This window comes from Sciurus vulgaris, assembly GCF_902686455.1.
Source record: "Sciurus vulgaris genome assembly, chromosome: 9".
NCBI classification, from domain to species: Eukaryota; Metazoa; Chordata; class Mammalia; order Rodentia; family Sciuridae; genus Sciurus; species Sciurus vulgaris.
The window spans coordinates 33,036,791-33,050,348 of record NC_136469.1 but is presented as its reverse complement, the minus strand read 5'-3'; the positions used below and the strand labels follow the sequence as shown (position 1 = coordinate 33,050,348).

At 35.9% G+C, this 13,558-nt stretch overlaps 1 protein-coding gene across 2 annotated transcripts in view; it reads right to left on the bottom strand.

Moving 5' to 3' along the window:
* NPY2R (neuropeptide Y receptor Y2) overlaps positions 1 to 13,558 on the bottom strand; it is a 274,148-nt gene that overhangs the window by 77,630 nt on the left and 182,960 nt on the right. The gene's annotated exons all lie outside the window — the stretch shown is intronic.

The window sequence follows — 13,558 nt, the reverse complement described above, 5'->3', positions numbered from 1 at the left end:
AATAGTCACGACAAATCAATGGGAAATGTTGAGCACATCTCCAGCAATGGGAGAAATGCAAATTAAAACTACACAGAGGTTTCATCTCATTCCAGTCAGAAAGGCAATTAACAATACAAGTAACAATTAATGTTGAAAAGAATGTGGGGGGAAAGGTATACTTTTACATTGTTGGTGGGACTACTCCTGAAAGTACCATGGAGATTCCACAGAAAAATAGTAATGGACCACCATTTGACCCAGTTATTCCACTTCTTGATATATATTTGAAGGATTTAAAATCAGCATACTACAATGATGCAGCCATATCAATGTTTATAGCAGCACAATTCACAATAGTTAAGCTATGGAGTCAACCTAAGTGCCCTTCGACAGATGAATGGATGAAGAAATTGTGGTATATATACATGGTGGAGTATTATGCAGCCACAAAGAATGACTTTATGACTTTTGCCAGTAAATGAATGGATCTGGAGACTATCATACTGAGTGAAATAAATCAATTCCCCTAAACCAAAGGTCAAATGTTTTTGCTGATACGTGGAAACTAAACCACAATAAAATGGGGGAGAGAGAAAAGTTCAGTAGATTAGACAAAGGGGAATGGAGGGAAGGTAGTGTGTATTGGAAGAAAACAGTACAATGAATCTAACATAATTTTCATAAGTATATATATGAAAATACCTAAGTGAATCCCACCATTATGAAACACACAAGAATGGGGCCCAATTAGAATAATGCTTGTATAATTTTATCAAAATGGATCGTACTTTCATGTATAACTGAAAAGAACCAATAATATATAAAATAAAATATCAGTATTTAAGAGCCAGTCTAATCCTAGCTCAGTGGCCCATGCCTATAAAATAAATAAATCGAAGGTGGAAGGAAGAATAGCCTTTCCCATAAAATTGTGTTTAATCAATGAGCAAGCACATGCCCATCTACCCTCCAAAATCACCTTAGAATATGTGGTAGACAAAGCAAGGGTAACCCCCAATATCTCCCACTTCATGTCTATGACTTTAATACTCTACTTTGAGGGGTGGTAGAACCTAGGACTAGCCAATAGAGAATGGCAAGGGTTGTGGATGTCAGTCCTTTACTTTAGTAACACTACACAACATAAGTCATGGAAATCATGTCTGTAAATACAAGATGTTACACAAAAATCTGTCCCAGCAAATTGGAGTAAGAACTTCCTCTTGCTGACTTGAGGAAACACACCAAAGAAAGAAACTTTTGTGTGTGGGCTCTAGGACCCAAGGTCATGAAAATACAAGCCACTGAATCACAGAATATGTGGTAGACAAAGCAAGGGTAACTCCCAATATCTCCCACTTCATGTCTATGACTTTAATACTCTATTTTGTCTCTCAGGTAGATTCCTAAGACAGGTAGGTACCTAAGAATGGAATTGTTGGGTTGTATGGTGTATTCGTTTTCCATTTCTGTGTCACAAATAATCACCAGCTTACAAATTTAAAACAGCTACCATTTATTTCCTCCTAATTCGGTAGGCCAGAAGTCTTATTGTGTTCTCCACTCAGAAATCTTGTTGTGTTCTCTTGATTTCACAAGGCTGAAATCAGGTCATTGGCCAGGTGGGTTCTCAGTTGGAGTTTCTGGAGAAGGGTCATTTCCAAGCCTCTCGTCTTGTAGAATCCAGTTCCATGTGGTTGCTGCACTGGAGTCACTGTTTTCTTCTCTGAGCTGCTCTCAGATTCTACAGCTCACTAACAGTCTCTCAGGTGACCCTTCCATCTTCAAGCCAACAGCGGAATGAGAAACCCTTCTCTTATTTGTGAGTTTTCCACTTCCCTACCAGTTGGAGGAAATGCACCAAAAGGGATTTTGCAAATGTGATTAAAATTAATAATCTCCCTTTTGTGGAAGGAGATTATGTTATTTGAGCCCATTGCAATTGCCTGAGCCTTAAAAAGCAGCATTTCCTCTTATTTAATTGACAGAAGTTGGAAACGATCCAAATGCCTATCAACTGGGGGGTGGATAAACAATTGCAGTACATGCATACACTAGGACACTATTAGTGATGACAAAAACAGGTTGTGATAACAAACTCATAATGGTTGTACCTCTAAGTATTATGATAAGTGAAAGGCAGATGCAAAAGATTATCTAATGTGTGGCTTTTACATGGGATTTTGAGAATGATCACATTATAAAGAAGAAAAGCATGTTCAGGTTTTCTGAGTTTGGGACAAGAGAAATGACTATTACATTCAGGCATGTGGGTATTTTTGGAAACAGTGAGAATGTTCTAAAATTGAATTGTTGAGATTATTGCAAGGCGGAATAGACTTACTGAAAACCATTAAATATCCTCTTTAGGGGATTAAATGTATAGTATCTAAATTCAACTTCAATATAATGGCAAACAATGCAAAATAAGATGAAGCCAAGAAGAAAATGTGATGCCAATATGCATTCTTCAGCAAGACAATACTAAAACATTTCTGAGGGTGTGGAGCAAATGAAACTTTCATACACTTCAGTAGGAATATAAACTATTTCCAAAAACTGCTTGGCAACGTGTATAAAACCAAAAACAAACACACCCTGACTCAGTAATTACACTACTGTCTGGGTACCCAACAGTCATAAGTGTAAATTTGTACCAGAAAAAAAAAAAAATTAAAATAATGTAAAAATTTCATAGCCACTTTGTTCATAGCTAAAAACTAGGAAAAAGCCCTCAACAGTAAGCAGTGTTGTATATTCATAAAATGAAAAACTGCCCACTCTTGTAAAAGAATAGATCTGCATGATACAACTTAAATAAATCCAACACACCTGATGTTGAACAAAAGAAACCATACATAATAAAGATATATAGTATGATTCTTTAAATATGAAATTTTAAAACGGATAAATAAAATCTGTGTAGTAATCAGAATAACGTTTACCTCTACAGGGAGATATTGCCTTAGGGCAGAGGGGACATACATAATGCTTGCTATTTCTATATTTTATCTGGAGATAATTATACAGGTATACACATTTGACAAAATTCAATAATTGTATACCCCAAATTTATCACTTTACTGTATGAAAGTGATATGTCCACAAAGCATCAAAAAATTATATATTTTTATAAGATTATAGTAGAGCACCAGTCAGAATAACAATGAAGAATAAAGCAAAATGATAAACATTAACCGAAATTAAGTGACTGATACATTAGATTCCATGGAAATTAATAGCTAAAGAATAATTTTAAAAGGAATCATACATGAATATGATAAATAAATATGAGATTTATGCAAACAACAATATTTAGAGTGAGAAATTGAAGACTTTTCAAACACCTAATATTTAAATATTTCTATTATGCCATTTTTAAGAATAAAATAACAGCCATATTTACTCTCCCACACACTTCAGAAATATAAGTAGTATGCACTACTGAATCAGAAAAATAAATTCTTACCATCCATCTGGGGAGCAATTTAGCTTTTCCAATGTGTATGCTTATAATGATACAAAAATTTATGTAAAAAAAATTTTAAATACTCATTCTATGTCTCAATTCTCTGACATTAAATATCTATAATCTAAACCATTAAAACATAAGTGCCATAAGCTCTTCCTTGATATAAACAAACTGAGTCATTAAGAAAAAATATAAGAAATTTATTTCAACCTGGCTTAAGTTTACAGTAATCACAGTTCCATCAAAGGAACTGTACATAGAAAATATTTAACTCAGTATTTAGTTCCCTAGCCATAATTGTCCAACTATTGCTTTTCACATTATCCTTCCTACATAGAAGGGATATTGCATATTTAAAGTCTTAAGAAAATTTAAAAAAACTGATTTGTAGGGTAGGATAGGAATGATAGATAAGACTCATTAAGCACTTAGTATACACGGTAAGCATTGTATGTCTGCTCTTTCATTGAATTTTCACAAAAGAGCTATGAGATAAGTGTTATTTCATTTAAAAGAAAAAGCTGAGTCATAGAAAGTCACCAGCAAGAAAGTGGTAGCCAAGAGTAGAATTGACTATTCCTATACTTATGGAATTTCTAAGCCATAAAGTGGCTTACATCCATGAATATACCAAAAGCAACACAGTGTGGTTTAAAATAAAATATGAAATAAATGCAATGTGACAGTGAGGCTTCATGTTGCTAATTCTGTTGTAAGCTCCCAAACAAGGCAACCAGTGCCCAAATACGCCTGGTCAGGGTGACAGGGACACTGATTTATCTATCCTGTGCTCCATCTCACCAATGATTTCTCTGGAACCAGCTGCCTAAACAGAAAAGGGAATTTTAACTCAGTTATGACGGTCAACATTCAATCCATCTGCAAGTTAAACAAAGGTTTCTTTAGGCCTTAACAAGAGCCACTCACACGCAGCACACAAATATCAGACACCTGATGACATGGTCATCATCCTGGTTCAGTGCCATTCATTTGATCAATTCAATAAATAAAAAATAAATAAAATGGATTATAGGACAGAACCTAAGCATAACACAATGAAGTGAGCATAGAATTTGGAATTGCAAAATCCTGCATTTACACTCTTGCCCTAATAAATTCTGTGCGACCATCTGTAAATCACTCTCTAGGCCCAAGGTCTTCATTTGACAAAGCACAAACTATATACACTTTTTAGAAATGATGGGCCTATGAAATGAGGTAGCCACCATGATGCTTATTAGCAAAGAGCTAATAAGTAAACTTATTAAGTACATTATATTAAATAATTATATTAAGTAAATTAAATTATAGTAAGTAAATTAGTAAGTAAATTTATTATTAAGAGTACCACTGCTCAATCATATCACTTCTTAAGAATAGACTGTTCTCAAATAAGAATGCACTTATTTACATTTTGACATTATACATTTACTTTCCTTTGAAAAATCATATAGCTAAGACAGAATAATAGGAGATATGGTGGAAATAAGATACCCACTATCACTCCTCTGTTGCTTAAAAATTCTTTTCTCAGAGACACCCAAATTACAAACTTTCAGAGTTAGTTTATGCATATACCAGCATGTATATAAAATCTCCTGTTGAACACAAACGATATTGTCCATTGCTCTATGTGCTACTTTGTCTATTTTATATGTTGGAGATCACTGAATATCAATGCTTTGGGGATTTTGAGAGGGTCCAATAAAGATCATGTCTCTTCCTCCCCAGACTTCCAAACCAATGTAGATATCACCAGAGAACCTTTGATACTGATGAATAGGTAAGAGGAGTCATCTTAATGTCAGAACCAAAAAGCTTGGTACTTCCTTCTTCCACAACAGAGATCTTGAAAGAGACAACATAGAAAAAATTGAGTCTGTAAAGCAGACTCACTTAGCAAGTTACTTCTGCTGAGTGTATCAAAAAGACTAATAGAGACCAATTTGATAGATGGTTCCACCTAATTAAGAAGCATGAATCAGTGCCCATCTCCCAACCAATTAGGTTGTTGACATAACTAAATGCAGAGGACTAAAGGATGGGTAAAGCTCACAACTGTTTGTAGGAGGGAAATCTCACTCTGAAAACTTGAAGTGAAACAGAGAATAGCATCTCTATCTCTAACTACTACCTGCAGATGTGGCAAGTTCATTTTCAATTATTTAGTACTCAACTGTATGAATACGTACCACAATTCATTAAACCAGTTGCTTTTGTGGTTAAGTCCTTTTATAAACAATGCTACAATTATTATCTTTAACCATAGTTGGTATGCATAAGTAAAATATGTGCTTAGGATATATTTCCAGATATGAAAATAGTATTGGGTTGTTAAATGTTGATAAGTACTATTAAAGTATCCAATGTAAGCAAAGAATTAAAGCATATAAAAGGTACTCATTTCATCTTTATTAACATCAAACATTGTGTTAATTTCCTGAAATCACAAGGCAGATCTGAAACCTATATATCTCTACTGCAATTCAGCATTTCATCTTCTTAATGGAAACATGCCCTCAGAATAGGAAAATGGGATTCTCAGATCAGAGTCTGCAGGGACATCATAAGACTTCCAAGACATAACTTCCCAGGCTGATCAACCTTCAGGCAAATCATTTACCCAATACAAACATACATTTTACATAAATGCACCATCTTTTTAAAGATCCAAACAGCAGGGTACGAAATATGGCAAACGACCAAAAGGGGAATGAAAGATTGAGAACAGCAGTGGCTCATTAGTAAAAACACACCAATTTTTCTGCACCGAAAATTACAAAAATTCTATTTTTGAGAAAATTTTCCAGGTCTGATTTCTTTTCAAAATATGACACATCTTTTCAACGGAAAGATGTTGTCAAACACAAGTAACTTTTAAAATAAGAGGTGGTATTTGAAAATAGAGTGAATATATGAAATATGTTTGATCACATATGCTATGAAGTTCATGCCTATCTCATCTTAGGTCATGTCTTGAAAAATTAACTTCCAGGCACTACAGCCAATTATTCTAACTTTTCTTTACTACTATAGCCAGGTAAGATGGTGAACACCTATAATTCCAGTGGCTTGGAAGGCTGAGGCAGGATGATCACAAATCCAAAGTCAACCTCAGCAATATAGTGAGGCCCTAAGTAACTTAGCAAGACTGTCTTAAAATAAAAAAATTGTTTTAAAAAAGGGCTGGGGCTGTTGCTCAGTGGTTAAGCACCCTTAGAGTCAATTTCTGGTGTTAAAAAGATACTATAAAGATTTCCATCTTTATGAACGAGTGAACTAGGCACATAATAAAAATAAATAAAATACTGTTAAAATAGTGGCAGGCATAATATTAAAAAATGTGTTTGATTATTTAAATTGGACACTCATTTACTAAAAAGTTCATTTTGGAATACCCACTAAGATCCCCTTTTATTCAATAGATTCATTAAGATAACCTGCCATTCTGTTTTTTCACTTACCTATTCATTCAAACATTCATGTAATGCATATTTTTTGTTCTCTAAGTACCAGGAGGATGCTACATTTTAGGAACCAAGTATGGAGCTTAAAAAGAGCTTAGCCCCCTTCCCTAATTGAGGTTATCATGTATGAGAAGAGAGACCTTCAGAAATCACAAGTTAAACTTACAGATGCAATCTTGAGTCCACGAAGGAAAAATATGGAGGGATAAGAGAAGATATAACATCATGGCCAGTTAGAAAGTTTCATGGAGAAGAAAGCTTGTGACCTGAAGGGTGAGTGCAGGTTAATTTGATGAAGACTGTAGTACAGCCAGCCAGAAAAGCAGAGGGGGTGGGGGAAGATGGATGTGAAATCATGCTAGAGTGGTAGATCATTAGTGGCAGAATTTTTATAGCCTTATGCACCATATTATCAGGCTTATTCTTCTTCCTAGGAGCAAAGGGAAATTACACTAGGGTTTCATCAGGGGGATGTTGAAAGCACCCAGAAACCACTTCAGATGTGGAAACTCATGCAAGAGATTTCATTAAGCAGACAGGCAGAGTGTCTCCCTGCAGGGTGAGAGAGAGAAAATGAGAGGAAAAGATAAAGAGAGCATGTGTGCGCAGGAGAGTGAAAAAGCCAGGAGGAGAGAGCATGAAAGTGAAGAGGAGAAAGAGAGAAAATGGTGGGGAAGCTATTCTTAAGTAGTTCACAGGCTAATAACAGACCAATGACTGATGAGAATGTTCACAGGTTAACAATCTGGACCAATGACTTCCAAGAATGTTTGCAGAATGATAAGTAGACCAATGACTGTCTGGGATGTTCGCAGACTGACAATCTGGGTTGTAAAATGGTGTGGGGGAGGGAAAATAATGGCAGCAGCAAAATAGCAGATCTGATGCCAACAGATGGCATGGTTGCATTTGCATATTAAGAACCACCATTCTGGGTACAGAATTCTGGTGAGAATTTGGGTTTTGGGGGACAGAAGGTATTTGCAGTGACTCAAGAGAGTAATACTTGTAGTTTAAAGAGGAGAATGATAAGGGAGATGGAGAGACCGGAATATATCTAAGCAACAGTTTGAGGTGACATTGGTAGGACTTGATGAGTAAGCGATTGTTTAGGTGAAAGAGGGATAATGCCAAGGCAGAATTGGTGTAAGGTTGGTGAAAAGAAGGTTTGAAGAGTTTTGATACTGGGTTGTCAAATTGTGGTGATTCTCAGGCATATTTTGATGTGTATGATTTTTATATTTTGATCTTCATTGAAGAGTTGGCCTAGTAATACCTTTGCATTTAGCATGTTAGGAGGGCCTTGGTCCAGCTAGTAATTTTCCAATGGTCTTGAGCAAGGTCATATGCCACAAGCAGTGGAAACCCCATAAGAAGCTATTAAGGGTTAAATATCTACAAACCATTGGCAAAGGCTTTAGTGACAAGACTCCTGCAAGGAAAGCACCCCACAGTGTTGGAAAAGAAGCAGGTGAAACTGAACAAGAGGTGCAGAAGAATAGTTATCTCAAAATAATAGATGCCTGGATCAAAATGGGTCATATTTGCAATTTGATCCATGATTAAGATTTCTATGAAGTTATTCCTGTGGTGTCATGAAGCTTACATTATTGCAGCAGTATTTTGAAAACAGAGCTGATTTGAAAACAGGATAAATTTATCAGTTATCCTGTTGAAGCCAGAATTGGGGACAGGTATTTAGTGTAGAAATAGGGGATCAGGTCAGATAGAGGAAATGGGGGCCATGAGAGCCATCTGCCTCTGGAAGTTGGAGACTGTCCTGGGAGAATGGAATGTCAAGGACCTGCAGAGCCCATTGATAACCAAATTTACCTGCCCTTGTCAGGGACTACAGACAAGGAGATACTACTTGATATCCACTGGACCCTTACCTGCCTGAATTACTTTGGCCCTCCCTCTGCCCATCCGCTTCTCACTTTAATCCTGTCAGCAGGAAGGAAAAAAAGATAAAGGGGAAAGAATGGGAGAATAAAGCCTGTGAAATGGACAAGATTTGCTCATCCTATGGATTCCGCCTTTGGGTCCCCTTCTTCCACCCTGGAGAAGTCTGCTTTTACTTTTCTTTAATAAAGTTTCTTACTTTCTACTCTATGCTTGCCTCGGCATGCTACTCTGGCATTATACTTCAACACCTGAGGAAGCAGGACTCATCACTGATAAATGGTGGTATCACTGTGACCCTGCATGACTTAGTGACTGAAGATATTAAAATACTGCACATACACTTTTAAAGAATATCTTTAGAAGCCATTAATCCTTCAATAATCTAAGACTTTTAATTAATACATAAAGACTTCCCAAAACTTCTCTGCTATAACCAAGTTAAATAAATACATTAGAAATATAATATAATTTTTATTCCATTGGAAATCTATTTTATTCAGAATCTGAATTGTAAAGATATTTTCTCTCATCTTCCTCTTTATGGTGCAAAAAAATGGATTACTCTTAAGGAAAAGCAACACTTCTTATTACAAAAATGCAAGTAAAAGAAAAAGTAAACTTACACTATATTTTCCAAGGCCAATTTTAATGAAAAACTTACTAATCATATTTTAGTAGCAATTAAAACTACAAGAATGGGATTTTCAGGTAATTAAAACTAGCTAACACAACAGAGAAGCCTCAAAATCATTGACTTAATAAAATTAAGTCTTAATTCCTGCTCCTGCAAAGTCTGATGCAAGCCAGGCAACCCTCTTTCATTTAAATACTATGCTATGTAGGACATTGGGGTCTCCAAAGCAGTGAGAGGGAGAGAGAGAGAGAGAAACTGCTCATTAACTCTTAAGTGCCTAATGTCAGAAGAGACAGGTGTCACTGCACTTGCCTTCAATTGTCCAGAATTAGTCACGGAAACTCAACAAAGCTGTGAGGGAAGCTGAGGAAAACCCACTGATGGCTGGTGAGTCCTAGCTGTTTAGATTTCCTGCTCAGTTATCTGTAAACATAACTTTTTGTATGTCGTTGAACACAGTTACAACAATATGGTATTATTATAATACCATGATAACTTATGAATCTTCACCTCCAAGATCTTTGTCTGAGGTGGCAGCCCAGCCAAGGAAATGTTATCTTAGTGTCATTCATGATGTGACTATAGGAAGCTGAAATTCACAGATATACCAGGTGTCTGGCCATATATATCTGCCTAGGGATTCAGGTAATGATGAATGTTTCCTAAAACATGTTTAGAAATAGGCCTTCCTTCTCTCTTAAAAAAAAAAAAAAAAATGTAGGCCTGGGCAGTGGCACATAATCCCAGTGGCTCTGGAGAGCGAGGCGGGAGGATTGAGAGTTCAAAGCCAGCCTTAGCAAAAGCAAGGTGCCAAGCAACTCAGGAAGACCCTGTATCTAAATAAAATACAAAATAGGGCTGGGGATGTGCTCAGAAGTTAATCATACCTGAGTTCAATCCCCTGTACCCACCCCCCAAAAAACTAATTTGTGCTCAAATATCATCATGTGCATTATACTTCTAATAAAGATCAAAATATAAGATTGATTCTTCTCACATAACAACAATAAATGCTGGAATAATTGTCTAAACAACAGGAGGAGGGTGTGGAGAGTAAAGAAAAGAAGGAGGAGAAAGAAGATATGAAAGAGAAAGAAGAGGAGGAAGGGTATGAAGAGTATGGAGCAGCAGCAAATTCTGGAAAAGGAATCATCACTTAGAAGAAGGAAGGAAGCAGCTCTGGGTCGTTTCCACTTTCTGCTATGAGGAAGCTCCACAGCCTGGGATCGAAAGAGTGGTTAAAAATGTGATAGAAAACCCACATTATTTCTTGGTTAAATAACCAGAAAATAGGGTTTGGAGCAACCACTGTCATTGGAAAGTGAGAAGCCGTTCTGAAAGAAGACAGACAGAGAAAGGAAGGCCCAAGCTTCATACATTCCATAGAACTAAGCCTACATCCTGCCTCCCACCTGTATCATTCCTGTGTGTGGCCAACTCCAAGAAAAGGCTACCATTCACCTGAGACCTTTGTTACTGCCCAAGAGAGAGTTTCCACTTGCAACAAACCAATTTAATTAATGAAACACACCAAAAGTCTATACTGTTTTGGAAGAATATTACAGAATCTGAAATCTTCACAACTTAACCCTAGGTCAAATTAATCAACATACAAACGAGCAGGAAAATATGGCCTATTCTCAAGGTGGAAAATAAGTCTATCAACTGGCAATGATCCAAGATGATTCAGATGTTAGAATTAGAACTGGAAGTTAAAAGCAATTATTTTAACTGGTTTCAAGGCCTAAAGAAATTGTGTTACAGAGAACTAAAAGTAAGAAATCTTAACAGAAAAAAAATTTTAAAAACCAGTCGAGAAGAATCTAATCAAATTTCTGGAATCATGAAAATACAGTATCAAAAATAAAATACTCAAAGAATCGATTTAATGGTAATGTGGAGGTGACAGAAGAAAGCCTCTGTGAACATTTTGAAAACCAAATTATTTAAAACATTTCAGTGACTGGTAGGATGATATCAGTTTCTGATACACAACTAGGGGATAAAGTATAGAGCAGAAAATATTTTTGGAGAAATGATAATATTTCTCAAATTGGTGAATAATATAAATTTATATATTAAAAATTTTCCAGTAACATCAGAGTAAATGATACCTGGTTACATGATTATCAAACTTCCGAAAAGTGATAAAAAGCAAATCTTGAGAACCATCAGAGTAAAATTACACATTAAGTAGAACAACAATTAAATCACCAAATGATTGTAGAACTCTCTTGGAAAACAATGAGGCCAAAAGATAATGGGATATTTGTTACGGTTCAGATGTGAGATATGCTCTACAAGCTCATGTGCGAGACAGAGCTAGGGGGTTCACAGAGGAAATGATTGGGTTGAGCCTTAACCCAATCAGTTAATTAATCTCTGATGGGATTAATTGAGTGGTAATTGAGGTAGACGGGGTGTGGCTGGAGGAGGTGGGGCACTGGAGAATGGCTTTGGGGTATATATTTGTATCTGTAGAATCTCTCTCTCTGCTTTCTGATCATCATGAGAGCTGCTTCCCTATACCACACTCTTCTTCCATGATGTTCCACCTCACCTAGAGCCCCAGGAAATAGAGCTGGCTATATGTGGATTGAGAACTCTGAAACTGTGAGCCCTCAAATAAGCGTTTCCTCCCCTAAAATTGTTCTGATCAGATCTTGTAGTCATGACAGTGAAAAAACTGACTGAAACACTATTTTTATAGGAAAGTTGTTAACCCAGAATTTATATACTTGTGAAAATACCCTTTGAAAATGAAGAAGGAAACAAAGCACTTTTAGATTGAAAAGGAAAAACAAAACAAACAAAAACAAAACATTTACTTTTTTCTACCAAAATAGTTGTTCTGTGTAAAGACATAGATATAGTGGAAATACAAGGACAGATATATCATACAAATAGTAAGACTAAGGAGATTGTGATATGTGTATTAAAATTGGACATAGTGAAAATGTCAAGACATTAGAGACAGAGAAATAATTTATAAAAATTGAAAGGTTAATGATTTCAAATTATCTCCTTTTATAATTTTTGCATATGTCTAATAGAAATTCAAAGTGCATGAAGCAAAAATGACGGAAAGAGAAATAGTCAGATCTATATTAATAATTGTACATTTTAATGGTTTCTCTCAGAAATAGGTAAAAATAGCCACCCCCAAAATAGAACAGTGGAAATACAGAAGATCTGAAGAATAGCACCAGTGACTTCAGCCTAATTGTTATTATAAAACTCTGTGCCTGTGAACAACACAATGCTTGTTCTTTACACGTGCTCATGGCAGCTTCACCAGGGAAGACCATATGTAGGGTCAAAAGTCAGCCTCTATAGACTTAAAAAGTACAAAAATCATGGAGGATGTTCTCTGATTGCAGTTTAAAAAAGATTGGAATTAATAAAATTTATAGAGCATCCTACATATTGAGAAATTTAAGAACTTCCACATAATCTATGGACCTGAATGAAATTATAAGATGTGGGAAGCCATCCTTATTGAACAGAATCAGACTAGGTTGAGTCATGGACTGCAGAAGCCCGGCTTCTAGGAACTGCCAGGAAGCATGTGGCGCTGTGTGGGAGTGGTTCCTTGTCTCCTTCTGGAATATTCCCCATAAGAGAATGGCTCCCCTAACTCCACCCTATCCTGTCCATCACAGAAGTTCCTTCCAGTCCTTGCCCCCTTTTACCTGTGTATATAAATAAAAGAGTTGGGTGACTATTATTGTAAGAAGTCAGAGCTGGTATAGCCAGACCCATCATGCCCCCTCTCCTTTAAAAAGAGTATTGGCTCTTGTGTGTTTATTGAGTAGATAAGTTTTTTGGGTAATAGATGGAAAAACTGCCAACATCATCCTTTGACAGTTAACTCTTTTCTCATCCACACGGGACATGGCAGAGATGACCCCCACAATAAGAGATATTTTTAAAATTTTAAACTGAATGGAAATATAATACATCAACATTTTTTGGCATATTTAAAATAGTGCTTAGAAAGAAATCTATAGCTTTAAATGATTAGATAAGAAATGTAGTATGTTAATGAAAAAGTAAAAATGGAGAAATAAGAAAAAGTAGAAGTTAATAAAATACAAA